Source organism: Galleria mellonella, unplaced genomic scaffold, assembly GCF_026898425.1.
Source record: "Galleria mellonella isolate WM207_F2 unplaced genomic scaffold, CSIRO_AGI_GalMel_v1 utg352, whole genome shotgun sequence".
Lineage (NCBI taxonomy): Eukaryota > Metazoa > Arthropoda > Insecta > Lepidoptera > Pyralidae > Galleria > Galleria mellonella.
The window spans coordinates 5,416,988-5,430,000 of record NW_026442084.1 but is presented as its reverse complement, the minus strand read 5'-3'; the positions used below and the strand labels follow the sequence as shown (position 1 = coordinate 5,430,000).

At 31.3% G+C, this 13,013-nt stretch overlaps 1 protein-coding gene across 3 annotated transcripts in view; it reads left to right on the top strand.

The window, feature by feature from the left end:
• LOC113519441 (uncharacterized) overlaps positions 1-13,013 on the top strand; it is a 767,542-nt gene that overhangs the window by 727,769 nt on the left and 26,760 nt on the right. The window lies entirely within an intron of this gene.

Here is a 13,013-nt window from a genome sequence, read left to right as displayed (position 1 = left end):
CTCCCTCTGGTATTGTACAGTAATAATATATTACTGTATAACCATGATTGTAACAAACTCAGCACTGGAAATTACAGTAAAAGTAGGTGCGAAGTCATTTGTACATTTAGATCAACTTAAACATTTGTGTCTGAATTACGTTATAAAACCTGTATCTCAGACAACAGTAATAGTTAATTATACTGTTTTTAATGTGACATATGGACAATCTGAACCTTATTGTCTATTAAAACTTGAATAAAGAAGTCAAATTTGACTTTGAAACTAAAATGACACATAATTGGGATGGTATTATGATTCTGTTAAAAGTCTAAAAAAATTGGTGACCTTTCAAATTGGACTTTATAGCAAACGGAACTAATACAATCTATTTCTTTTCAAAAGAATTCATTCTTTCAAGAAACTTTAACCAAAAGGCAAGGTGATTACTTCCGTAGTTATATTGTTGTAGATAAAACAAACCAATTTTATTAATTAACTTCTGTACTCTTTGAGTAAACAAAGTGTATTAACGAAAATGGTATAATAGTAATCCAGTAACAGTATTAGAGAAACTATACAATTCCCTCAATTCCCTTTAAAACACATGGTTCGATATTTAAAAAATATTTTTTGGCGCCTTCAATATATTTTACGTCTGAGTTTATTAACATTGAATTATAAACACATACTTTTTTTTATATCAATAAATTTTAATGGCTTTTTATATATTTCTTTTTGTAACTGAATTTTTAAGGTTTTTATATTCTATCCAGTACCTTGTGTATCAACAGCACAATTCTCTTCTAGTTTTAATCTTAAAAATTTTACAGTTTACGTCACGAAAAATTTTTTGCGGGTAGAAGAAATCCATAAAAAATAATAATGATGATCAAATATCGATCAATCGATTATAAAAAAAAGCATTTAATAAAAAAATTTTTGTACAACAAAAAAAAATATCTCGCAGCACAACGACGAATGTTGTGAATAAGAAAATTAACCTAAAGAAATTCGCCAACATAAATAAGGAAGTTAAAGTGGAAGCAGAATCGTGAAATATTAAATCGGAAGTTGTAATAACATCTCCAATGTTGCCAACTGTAACAATTTCAATCCAATGAATTGGTAATTCTTGTTCCTTGTATTGTGTTTGTGTTGGCATGATTTCGGTTTACAAATGCCTTCCGGGTAATTTATTGTACATTTTTATTTTTAGATATATGCCTTGTTTCATAGTTTTTGTTAGTCCATTTAGCTTAATATTTTTTTGTGCGTTTTCTTTTATTATGTAAAACTGTTTGATTTCTCTTAAGTTTTTCTTTTATACTACTATGTTGGCGATCAAGCATACGACTCGGCTAATGGTAAACGGGGTTACTATTGCCTATACTATATACTATACTATAGCACGCAATGCCGTCGTTTTAGAAACATTAATACGCCCTTTTTGAAGAACCCCATGCTGTATGTCTTTAGAGAATGTGAAGCTGTGGCCCATCAACGTTTAGAAATCCTCGGAACGGTGAGGTCGCTCTGTGAGGCTTGTGAAGATCTCAGGAAGCTTCTGTGCTTCTTCAGGCGGAGCTAAGTTGGCTGTACTAGCCACTAGAGAGGCTAAGCACGGAAAAGAGAGTCCAATTTACATTACATTACAGTCTCTAGAAAAAGCCTCGGCAGGGTGATTATTCCACAAGCTGAGTGTTGCGGGAGGAAGCGTCTCTGAAACCGCACTGTGCGTGACCCACGACATGACCACATTTCGCCGAGTGTTTCACGCGATTTCTCATAGCAATGGCTTATATATTTTATAGCCTAGTTTAAATATATCATCATCATCATAACAGCCGATAATTGTTCACTGCTGAATGTGGGTTATGTCAAAATTGTCACAATTGGCAGGAGGCAAGTTGGCAACCGCAGTTAGGCTTTCAGCTTAAATATATAGTCAATTTCATTAAATACAACGTAAATATTGATACATTATTCTGACTTGCAGTTTTCCAGTATCTGTTACGGCTCTATTTATATTAGTTTAACAGCACAACAGGATTATCCTGCTATTATCAGAATTTCTATCAGAATAGCTTTTATTTATTTTCATCCGTAAAATAAACAGTATTGGATAATGTTATTTCGTTTATTGTGTATTTTTCGCTATTGGTAATAGAGATAATAGGTATATTCCATTTTTGTTTTGTTTCTTCTCGGAATGTTTTGAAATAGTTCCCTATTAATTAGTTTCCATTAAATATTTGTCGTGAATTGAAGTGATGTTCCATGTGTGATATATAAGTAAAATAAAGTATTTATGATAGAGGAATTAACATCTGTTAATAATATAATTTTATTCTTTTTATTAATATAATATTAATTAATTTAATATTATAATAATTAACTCACTAATTTAATTTTAATTTATTTAATTAATGTGTAATTATTAATTATCAAGTGTGTGATTCTATTAATATATATGAACATAATATGTATCATATTAGAAATAATTCCCAACACGTTATAGATATTGTTGATGTCACTATTAGACGTTTTGGTCTCCTAATATTTACCAATGACTTTGATCTTTATCTAAGGTCGAAGGTAGATAGACAACGCAAAGTTAAGTAAACCTCTCAAAGATATCTTATTACGTATCACTTTGATGCTTTAACGGTAATCACAAGTGCCTTAAATGTACCTTAAAAGCCCACTCGGGGCTCGAACTCTAAAGTATAGGATATTACTGAAAATTTCGCGTCGAAAATGACACGTCCTGGCCGTATATTGGAGGTTATCCGAGGGAGTTTCGCGGAAAAAATTTATGAGCAACACTGCAAAGCGAACGATTCAAGAATATTTTAAAAGGTACTCCATCACTGTAGCGTACACCTATTTATTGGTTCTATCCGGGGGTTTTTTTGCGCGAGAGCAAATTTGATCCCTTTTAAGGTTTCGTATCGGCTCCGATCCCGTATGGGGTAATCAGAAAAAACGTTCGCTACCTACTTTGACTCGGCTTGCTCATATTTCCCAATCCTTCTCGGATTAATATTCTTCGCGACATCATAAAGGCTCCCAAATCGCTTATTTTATTGTCTACACAAGAGATGTCTTTGGCAATTTTGATTTTAAGAATTCGTTTTGTAATTAATAAGGTTCTCATGTTAGTTCCATATTAATTCATTGAAGTAGTTATTTTTTGGCATAGAGTAAAATCTTAAATAAATGAATTAAAAAAAATTACACCATATTGTTTTCGGTCGAAATAAAAATTTATATAATAATTACAATTTAATTATTTTAAATTTAATTTATTTATAATTATAAAGAATGTTAATTTGAAATAAATTTTTTTTAAGGCAAAAAATGAGTTTTGACCAACTACCACTAAGCTTCTTTGCTCATATATGTCTGTATGTTAAAGTAAAATATATATAGTCTCTAATATATACGATGAGTCAAGAATTTTCGTCTGAGGAACAGTTAAGGTAATCAAGCTGTAACAAATAATCGATAGTCGTCTGTACGGCCTCATTAGTTCATATCTGTTTATATTAGCTTCAATGAACTTGATCTTAACCAATTATATTATGTATAGTGTAGTAGTCACGTATATATATATATATATATATATATATATATATATATATATATATATATATATATATATATATATATATATATATATATATATATATATATATATATATATATAATATATATATATATATATATATATATATATATATATATATATATATATATATATAGTAATTAAAACAATGATTAAATTCAATTATAATTAATCAAAAGTTTATTAATTAATCAAAATTTTTCTTAATATGCAACATATTATTTCAGCCGTTAATTGACCATTGCTGAACTTTGGTCTTGGGAAGATTTGCCACGCTTGGCGGCATTAAGTTCCCTTACTCGCCTCTTACGACACCCACGGGAAAATATTTACTATGATTATATTTTCAATTCGCTATTATATAATTTTATTTTAAATTTTCATGTAATCTTATTTATAAAAGTGGCTTAAAGAGTTATGTATTTTTAAATCTTCTTTATTTTCCAACGGTTGTGACGTGATTACATCGCCGATTCCAAACTGATTTTTAATAATTCTTGCAATAGATATGATTTGCTCCCGTGTTGATCTCATATTTATTAAAGAAATACGTTATGATTGTAAATTGCCATTTGTTTTTGCCGAGTAAAAACGTAAGGAGAGTTTTACTAATTGCGAAGCGGAACTTTTAGACACGAATCTGCGTTTTAAATTCAAATCTATTCGTTTTAAAATAAGAATTAAATTACAAATCAACATTAATATTAATTCTGTCACAATTAAAACCTAAATATATGTATAACGGGATATTTTATAACCTTATCATGTTTGTAGATTCCGAAAACTGTTTCGACTTCGTTCGGAAGTATTTTTCAGGGGGCGTACGTCGTTTTGCGTCACTGTGTCACGTCTCGCATTGCAGACTGTTTGTCGGTAACAAACAAACGTAGTAAGTTCATAAAATTTCTCATTACCCATATAAATATATAGTCATCGTTAAAAACTAGATATAAATTTTGAAAAATAACAATTAAAGTTCGCTGTTTTTAATTTAATTAATATCTATTTGTTAAGTGATCGTTTAGAAATATTGTAAATTGTTTTTGAAAGTTGACAGATAACGCTGACGTTGCAAGACGGCGCGGCACGGGCGCCTCTTAATAAATATTAAATGAAACGCTACGACGTAGCGTGCTCTCAAAATATTGGAAGTTCTAATAAACGTATTGTTTCGTGAGTTGGGCCTTTAATAGGCCCACGGGACAGCGATATTGTAATTGCGAACTGTTGATTTATTATCGTTCAGAGAATTAACTTTGCAAGGTCAAGCCCCAGAAACATTTTTTCGCAACAAACTTTTATTTTGTAGAACGAGAAATATATCGCGGCCATGTTTATATAAAAAATAGGTCAGTTTCAAATTTTTTTTTTATTTTTTTTTTTTGTTCCCAAGTCTCAAAACTAAAAGTCTACTCTCCCTCCTGACACATTATTTTCGATTGGTCTAACTAATAGTATAAATGTGAAAATTATATAATATTTTTTTATACTGTTATGGAGGAAAATTAGCATACGGCCCGTCTGATGGTAAACTTTTATCGTAGGTTAGGTATTATTATCATCATTATCATAGGAATCATCTTAAATTACGTTAACATAGGAAACGATAAGCTCATATACTTTATATATATATTTCTGCTAATAATAATAGTAGCCAATCTTCGAGTATTGGCAGTCGCACGCATAATAATGATAGCGGAATTAACCAAAATAATTCTAATTAACTGACTACATAGGAAATTATTTTATATAATTCCTTATAGAGTATATATATATATATATATATATATATAAGTATATGAAGTTATTAATTCACTCTATAGTGAATTATATAAAATAATATCCTATGTAGTCAGTCGATTATATATATTAGCGTTATATTAAATCACTAGTTTTTACCCGCAACTTCATCCGCTTGACCCCGACATATTAATTTTACAATAGTTTCCGTTTATCTATGTCTAAAATAATACGTGTGTTTAGTATACATCATGATGACTGGTTGAGCTGTAACAAACACACTTTCACATTTATAATATTAATAAAGATTTTTTTTTATGGGTGAAGATGGAATGGTAACCCGCCTACGGTATCGGTATACGTTGACGGGTCACCATTGAAGGGTGACAGGTGAGGACGATGTCAGGTCAGTTGGTCCATAGTGACCACTTGAATAAGAAATAACCACTATGGTTTCCAGGGGGAACCGCGTGGAGGTCGACCTGATAGGGTGTATTCCCAACAATGAGGTTGTTAAATCTCATTACTAACAATCCCTTTCCCCCTTATTAGTAAAGATTGTACAAAGGAAACAACTATAAATTAGTTGGGTACGTAGTAAATTGTACTTATTAGTGGCACGGTCAATGAACCGGCCGTCGAAAGTGGCTTTTCCAATTTTATAATCAACTTATGAACGTATGCCAATTGTGGCGACCGTCTTTGATAATTGGAGTGTTCCGTTTTTTAACCCTACTGATTCATACATGGCATAGTTACTTAGTGTAATACAATCACGCTCGTTGTTTCTGGCTATCTCCGAACGTCGTTGTTGTTTGACTAGCTGTAATACGCGGATTTGCGTACTTGTTAGCACAGGGTATTAAGCATACCCTGGGAGGAATAAATGTTTTGTTATTATACCTATATGAAATTTTAGTAAGTTAAGCGTTTAGCAAGAGTAGTGTCCAAAAAAACAAGCTCTCTAGACAAGTGGCATACGAATTCAAGGATAGAATCGTCATTGGTCGCAAGTACAAGCAATCGCTTACCAGAGGCAGACTTTGTACAAAAGTCAATTGCTTGGGTATCTCTATACCTATAGACATGAGCAGTACCATGGACATATCAGTACACACACATACTGTTTCGCCCATGATACCCCCCATGCGTTTCCATTCCTGAGGACTCAGGTGTTATTTCTCTGTACTCAGTAAATTTACGCCATATCTCACCCTTCAAACCGAAACACAGCTATGCAAACACAACTGCTTTACGGTTGAAACACGAATGGGACAGAGGTACCCAAGCAATCGACTTTTGTACATAGTCTCCCTCTGGTACATGTTAATGTACGTGTGTAAAATCACCACCAACCAATTAATACATACACACGGTAAGTAACCTAAATAACAAGGTATACCAGTTCGACCCCGAAATAGTATATTTTTTTTACATCAATTCACACCTACATTCGTTAACAGTGGTATAAAAAAGCCACTACCTGATTCTCGTATTGATTGACTCATCAAAAGTGATTCACGTGACCGCGGACAAATGAAAACCGAATTCGGTTTACGATAATATATATACTTGTATTTTTTGTTTTTTATAAAATTTAATGGAAGTCGGCGGCTTCTCGACGGCACGGTAGTGTTGTTTGACAAGTTTATCTAAACTTTTTGTTGATGGATTATTGGTTAGTTGTTTAGAATTATTTTGTTAATTTCCGCTGGTATTTTTATACGACTCACCACTTGTGTTTTACAAGAAAAGCCGACTTCAATTGTGGCAAAATCGGTTATTTTGATTTATAAACAGAGGAAGACTTTGTACAAAAGTCTTAGGTACCTCTGTCCCATGTGTGTTTCTACCGTGAAGCAGTTGTGTTTGCATGGTTGTGTTTCGGTGTGAAGGGTGGGATGTGGCGTGAATTTACAGGGTACAGAGGAATAACATCTGAGTCCTCAGGAATGGCAACGCATGGGGGGTCCATGGTACTGCTCATGTCTATAGGCGACGGTTACCACTTTCCATCAGGTGGGCCGTCAGCTTGTTTGCCATTCTAAGTTGTATAAAAAAAAAAACAACTGAATCGATTTTAATAAAATTTCTATATGGCCAATCTGTAAATATGTCGTTTTAGATAAAAAAAAAAAAAAGAATTTTCAAATCAATAAAAAAAAAAAATACAATCGAATCGGGAACCTTCTTTTTGAAGTCTTTTGAAAATAACACGTAGTTCAGTAAAATGATGGATTATACTAGTGATTCAGCTTGGTTTCGTACGGACAGATAGAATTAAACGGACAGATAGAAAATAATATATAGTTTATGTTATACGCTGATGATGTAGTTTTGTATAGGTAAAATATTTTTTAAAACCGATTTAGAAATTTTTGAGTTTATCCTTCCTTTCCCGTGAGTGTCGTAAGAGGTGGCTAAAGGAGAGCGAGGGATGGGCCGCAGCGTCCATCTTAAAATATCTGTAAAGCCTAACTACGGTTGCCAAACCGCCTGCCAAGCTAGGCAACTAATGGCAAAACCTCCCAAATTATGCCGGTCGTGATCACGAGTAGATAGTTCAAGTAAATTATCATAGTAGATAACCTAAATGGACTCGTTTATATTATATTATATACCCATAGAATATATATATATATATATATATATATATATATATATATATATATATATATATATATATATATATATATATATATATATATATTGTTTTAATTATTTCTCTTATTAAATTGAGGCAATAAAGAGTTTTAGGAAATTTACTATATATGTATACATATATATATATACGACGGTGTAAACTGTAAATTTAAAATAATTAATAATTAAGATCCGCAAAAAAAACATTAAGTAGTAAATTATATGTGTAACTCTATTTCCACAGCCGTTTAAACATTATTGTCAAACGTAAATTCGTAATATGAATTTACTAAATTGTATTGTGGGACAATCTAATAAGCATACAGTATGTACGGATCCTTCCTCTCTCATTCATTTTAATGATATTAAAACGGGACGGATTACGCTGACAATAATAAGGAAGTAGGTATGAGATTTTCTATTGTCATTTTTTATATTATCTCGTCAGCAGACTTTTTTCCGAGTACATTCATTTATTAAATAATCGAAATCGTGAGTGACTTGTCATTGGTTCTGGTTACTTGGATTTTAATATGCGATTCTATATTTAAAAAATTGATTCTGTAGATTCTATTTTTAAAATATTGGCGGCAAAACATCCACAGATTAATGTAATGTGGTTTTGAATCAATTAAGTTCTGTGCAGATTTGTTAGTGAAAACTTTGTATAAAAGTTTATACGGTTACTTCTGCCCCCTTTGTTTTTCTGTCGTCGTGTACAAAAGTATTTCTTTGTCCCACTCATCGTTCTCCCGTCATAGAGTTGCCCCATTCGTGTTTCTCTCGCCAAAGTGTTGCTGCATGGTTGTATGTTCAGTAAGATGGGCCGGCAACTTATTCGCGACTTTAAAGGATGTATTTAGATGCGCTTTCAGTCATTTAAAAAGAATCATCAAAATCCACATTACAAAAAAACCCTGTCGGATCGTCTCTTTTTCGAGATCGATTAAAAATGTAACACAATTGTATGATTTTCTAATAATAGCAGCTCTACGAAAAAAAAAAGTAGAAAAGACTTTCTTTTTATACAGTAGATAAATATAGCAAAAATACGCTCGACCAAATCTAATTAAAACAATACAATTTTATATAATACCGTGTAACGAATGTTTTCTTGTTATTCATTAAAATTACGCTGTCAAAAACCTTATTAGGGGGAACTGACAACCGCCCGTCGAGCGGAAACGGGCATCAGCATTTAATTTTCTTAGAATTCATGAACAATTCATATTATCTCGGAAAAAGATTGCGTACAAAATAGACCGCATCACATCAAAATGTCATATAAAAAATGTATACGCGCACGCTTTCACTTCACCGGTACAGAGTACTTAAATATTAGTGATGTGCCCAATATTCGTAAAAATATCCGCGAATACCTGGGAAAAGATACGGATCCGTATCTGTTACTTTTTAACTTAAATATTATTAAATTTCATTGTATATATATGAATTTTTTTTTAAATTAGGCACTTTTAAATTCCATTTAAAATTGTTTTTATTTATGAAAACTACACTCTACATTTATAAAAATTAAAAAGTTTAATAGTTATTGCAGTGATATACTAATATCGTACCTTAAAAGTTACTATTGTAATTAAAGATTGTGTCCTAATAAAATAATCGTCTTCAATTGTGACAAAAATAGTTATGTTGGTCTAAAAATTGAACTACTGATCTAATTTTGACAAAATGTCTGTGGAACCAATCCGTAAGTAGGTAATATCCTTTCAGATAAAAAGTAATTTTCCAAGTCAGTTTAAAACTGACGGAGTTATGACAACACTAGGTAACAGATCTATACCGGCAACATTATGTCCTATTACCAGCAACATTAATTATTCTTTTTTCTTTTTTTTGTTTTAATTTTTTATTTTCTTAATAATGGGAATAAAGGTCATCTATCTATCAGATATAAAAAGTAGATACGAATTGAGAACCTCCTTCTTTTGAATTTGGATCTTTTTTATACCACCATGTGGCAAACAAGCATATGGTTAACCTGATGGTAAGCGGTTACCGTAGTCTAGTCTGGTTGAAAATAATTTCAAGTAATAAAAAAATGGATGTCTGTATTCGTATTCGAGGATCTGACGCTGATGATCCGATTCCGCATCCATATCCTCAAATATACATTTTTAATGATCCAGTACATCACTAGTACGTATATAGAAACGTCAAAATTACAAAGTGGGTCACAGAACAAAGACTGCCCACCGTGGAGTTACCTACTCGTGGCTATCGCACTAACAAAACACTATCGCGTTTTAAGAACAATAGCTTTTATCTCGTTCTAGTGAACTTTGAATTTGATAGCCTGTGAGAATCACAAATAGTTGATTTTAGTAACGTGAAACTAAGCGTTTTGTTACAGCGATGAAACTCCTCGAAACAAATACTTATCAGCGAACGGTCTTTTGTCGTTATTTCTTAACTCAGAAAATAAAATTGATGTATAATATATTTGATTTTTATTTAATAAAAAACTAATTTAATTGTATTACTAATATATTCATTAATTAAATTAATAAATAATGATTTATTTTACACGGAATACATATTAATAAATCACTGATTTATATATTAATTAAGTATTAATTTTATTGTAATTAATATGTTATTTCGAATTAATACAAAAGTATTTTGTGTTATTTAAGAGCTCCGATATGTACTTTCTTTATAAATACAAAGAAATAACGTATTTAAATTTTTAAGCTTAATAATACAATTTTAATGTAAATTGCAATTAAAAACGAAGCAACGTTAATATAATAGCAAGCCTTCATATACAGTAATATGTATAAACTTCTGCATTTACAAATTATTAAGTAAATTATATAGAATAAGAAACATCTTGTATTAAATTTATTATATAATTTTATTCGGCTGTATGGCGTAGTTCCTTTGCCTTTCGTCTATTATTGCTGATTGTATTACTTTTATTCTCTAGGAACGAGCTACTTTACTGCTATTTAAATGTAAACATCCCAAGTTCTTCCCGAGCTATTTGAAGCAATTCTTTAGGAGAGACAGTTTAATTTTTATTTTTATGATTTAAATCTATATTTAATGTAGTACAATTTAATAAATAAGTAACCCATTATATTATTAGCACCCGACGTGAATAGAATGGAAAACAAGCTGACGGCCCACCTGATGGAAAGTGGTAACCGTCGCCTATAGACATGAGCAGTACCATGGAAATAACAGAGTATACTGTTTCGCCCATGATACCCCCCATGCGTTGCCATTCCTGAGGACTTAGGTGTTATTCCTCTGTACCCAGTAAATTCACGCCATATCTTACCCTTCAAACCGAAACACAATTGCTTCACGGTTGAAACACGAATGGGACATTTATCAATTATAATTACATAATTTATTTATCAATAACACATTTTATATAATTGATAAATAAATCATTTATCAATGAAATTATTTACATTCAGAATAATTCTCGATGTGAAATGTTTACAAAACCATTGTCTCCGTATCGCCTTTGTAAACAGCACAATAAACTACGAATGCTTCATTGTTTAGTCTACGTACTCTAATTAGTGTATTAAAATAAACAAGATAATATATCTATACTAGTCTTCACCTGCGACTTTGCGTGATGTATTGATTGAACGCGGCAAAAAGTAACCGTTGCCCGTCTAAATCTCAAATAGTACGTTTATGCCAAATTTAGGGACATTTTGTTTAAGTCGTGCCAAGTGCCAAGAAGAAACAAATAAACAAACATACATGTATATTTAATATTATACTTGTTCTCTCATACATAGAGATACCTAGTGTTTCTTACTGAACTATATATATATATATATATATATATATATATATATATATATATATATATATATATATATATATATTATATATATATATATATATATATATATATATATATATATATATATATATATAAAACACTGTAATGTGAAAGTGAGTTTGTATCTTTCATTTAGAAGTTTAAAGGCTGAATCAATCGTAATGGATTTTGATAAGTATGCAGTTTTTTATTTTGAAAATGGTAATGCTGCCTGCGCTATCGGTATATGCTGGCAGGGTACCAGGGAAAGCTTATAGATTTGAATGGAAGCAGGTTAGGTTGGCCCAATGTGACAAATTTAACAAGAATTCACCACAATGGTTTCCAAGGGAGGTTTCCCTTGGAAACCATTGTGTGGTTACTGGAGAGGTCGAGCTTATTATTATTGTGATCTAGATTTTTCGAATATTTCCTTTTTCCTAAACAATTTTTTTTTAATAGCTGAGAGTGAAATAGAAATCTCGCCTTCCCATTGATATACACTGGTGGGGTACCAGCGAGAAATGATAGGAAAGCAGCTTAGTTTGCCCATCGTGACGAATTCAACAAGAACTGACACTGGGAAGGTGGAGCTAATAGGATATATTGCTAGCAATAGAGGAGTAAATTATTTACTCTTTAAAGTAAATAATTTAAACCCAATTACGAACAATTTCAAACCCCCCCCCCCCCTATTCACATAATAGAAGGGTATAGGCTACTTCAACAGAAGCAATAAAATTTAGAAACAAACAAACACACTTTCACATTTATAATATTAGTCTTGGTTACCAATATCATGCCATAATTTAAATGTCTGTGAATACCACAGATAATTATAATGTTTTAATGAGATACATAATAATTTAGAACAACAATTTTTCAACAGTGACAGCCAGAAAGTATGGTTTCTATTTAAAAATATAAGTAATTATTGTAATTACAACAGTAACGGCGTACAACATGCAATAAACTTTCGCAACAACTAAATAAATTTACTAAAACTGCTCCGTGACTATAACAACAGAACTATTACACGTTTAGAAACGTCAATTAGTCAGTTTTGGCGGGAAATGAGGGAACCATAGAGAAATTTTCGATGACGCATTTTTGTGTTAGCTTTACTTAATTATTGTTAAATTATTGTTAACGGAATTTGTATAAATGAAAAACAATTGTCGAATAAGCGAATAATAATAATAAAGTAAG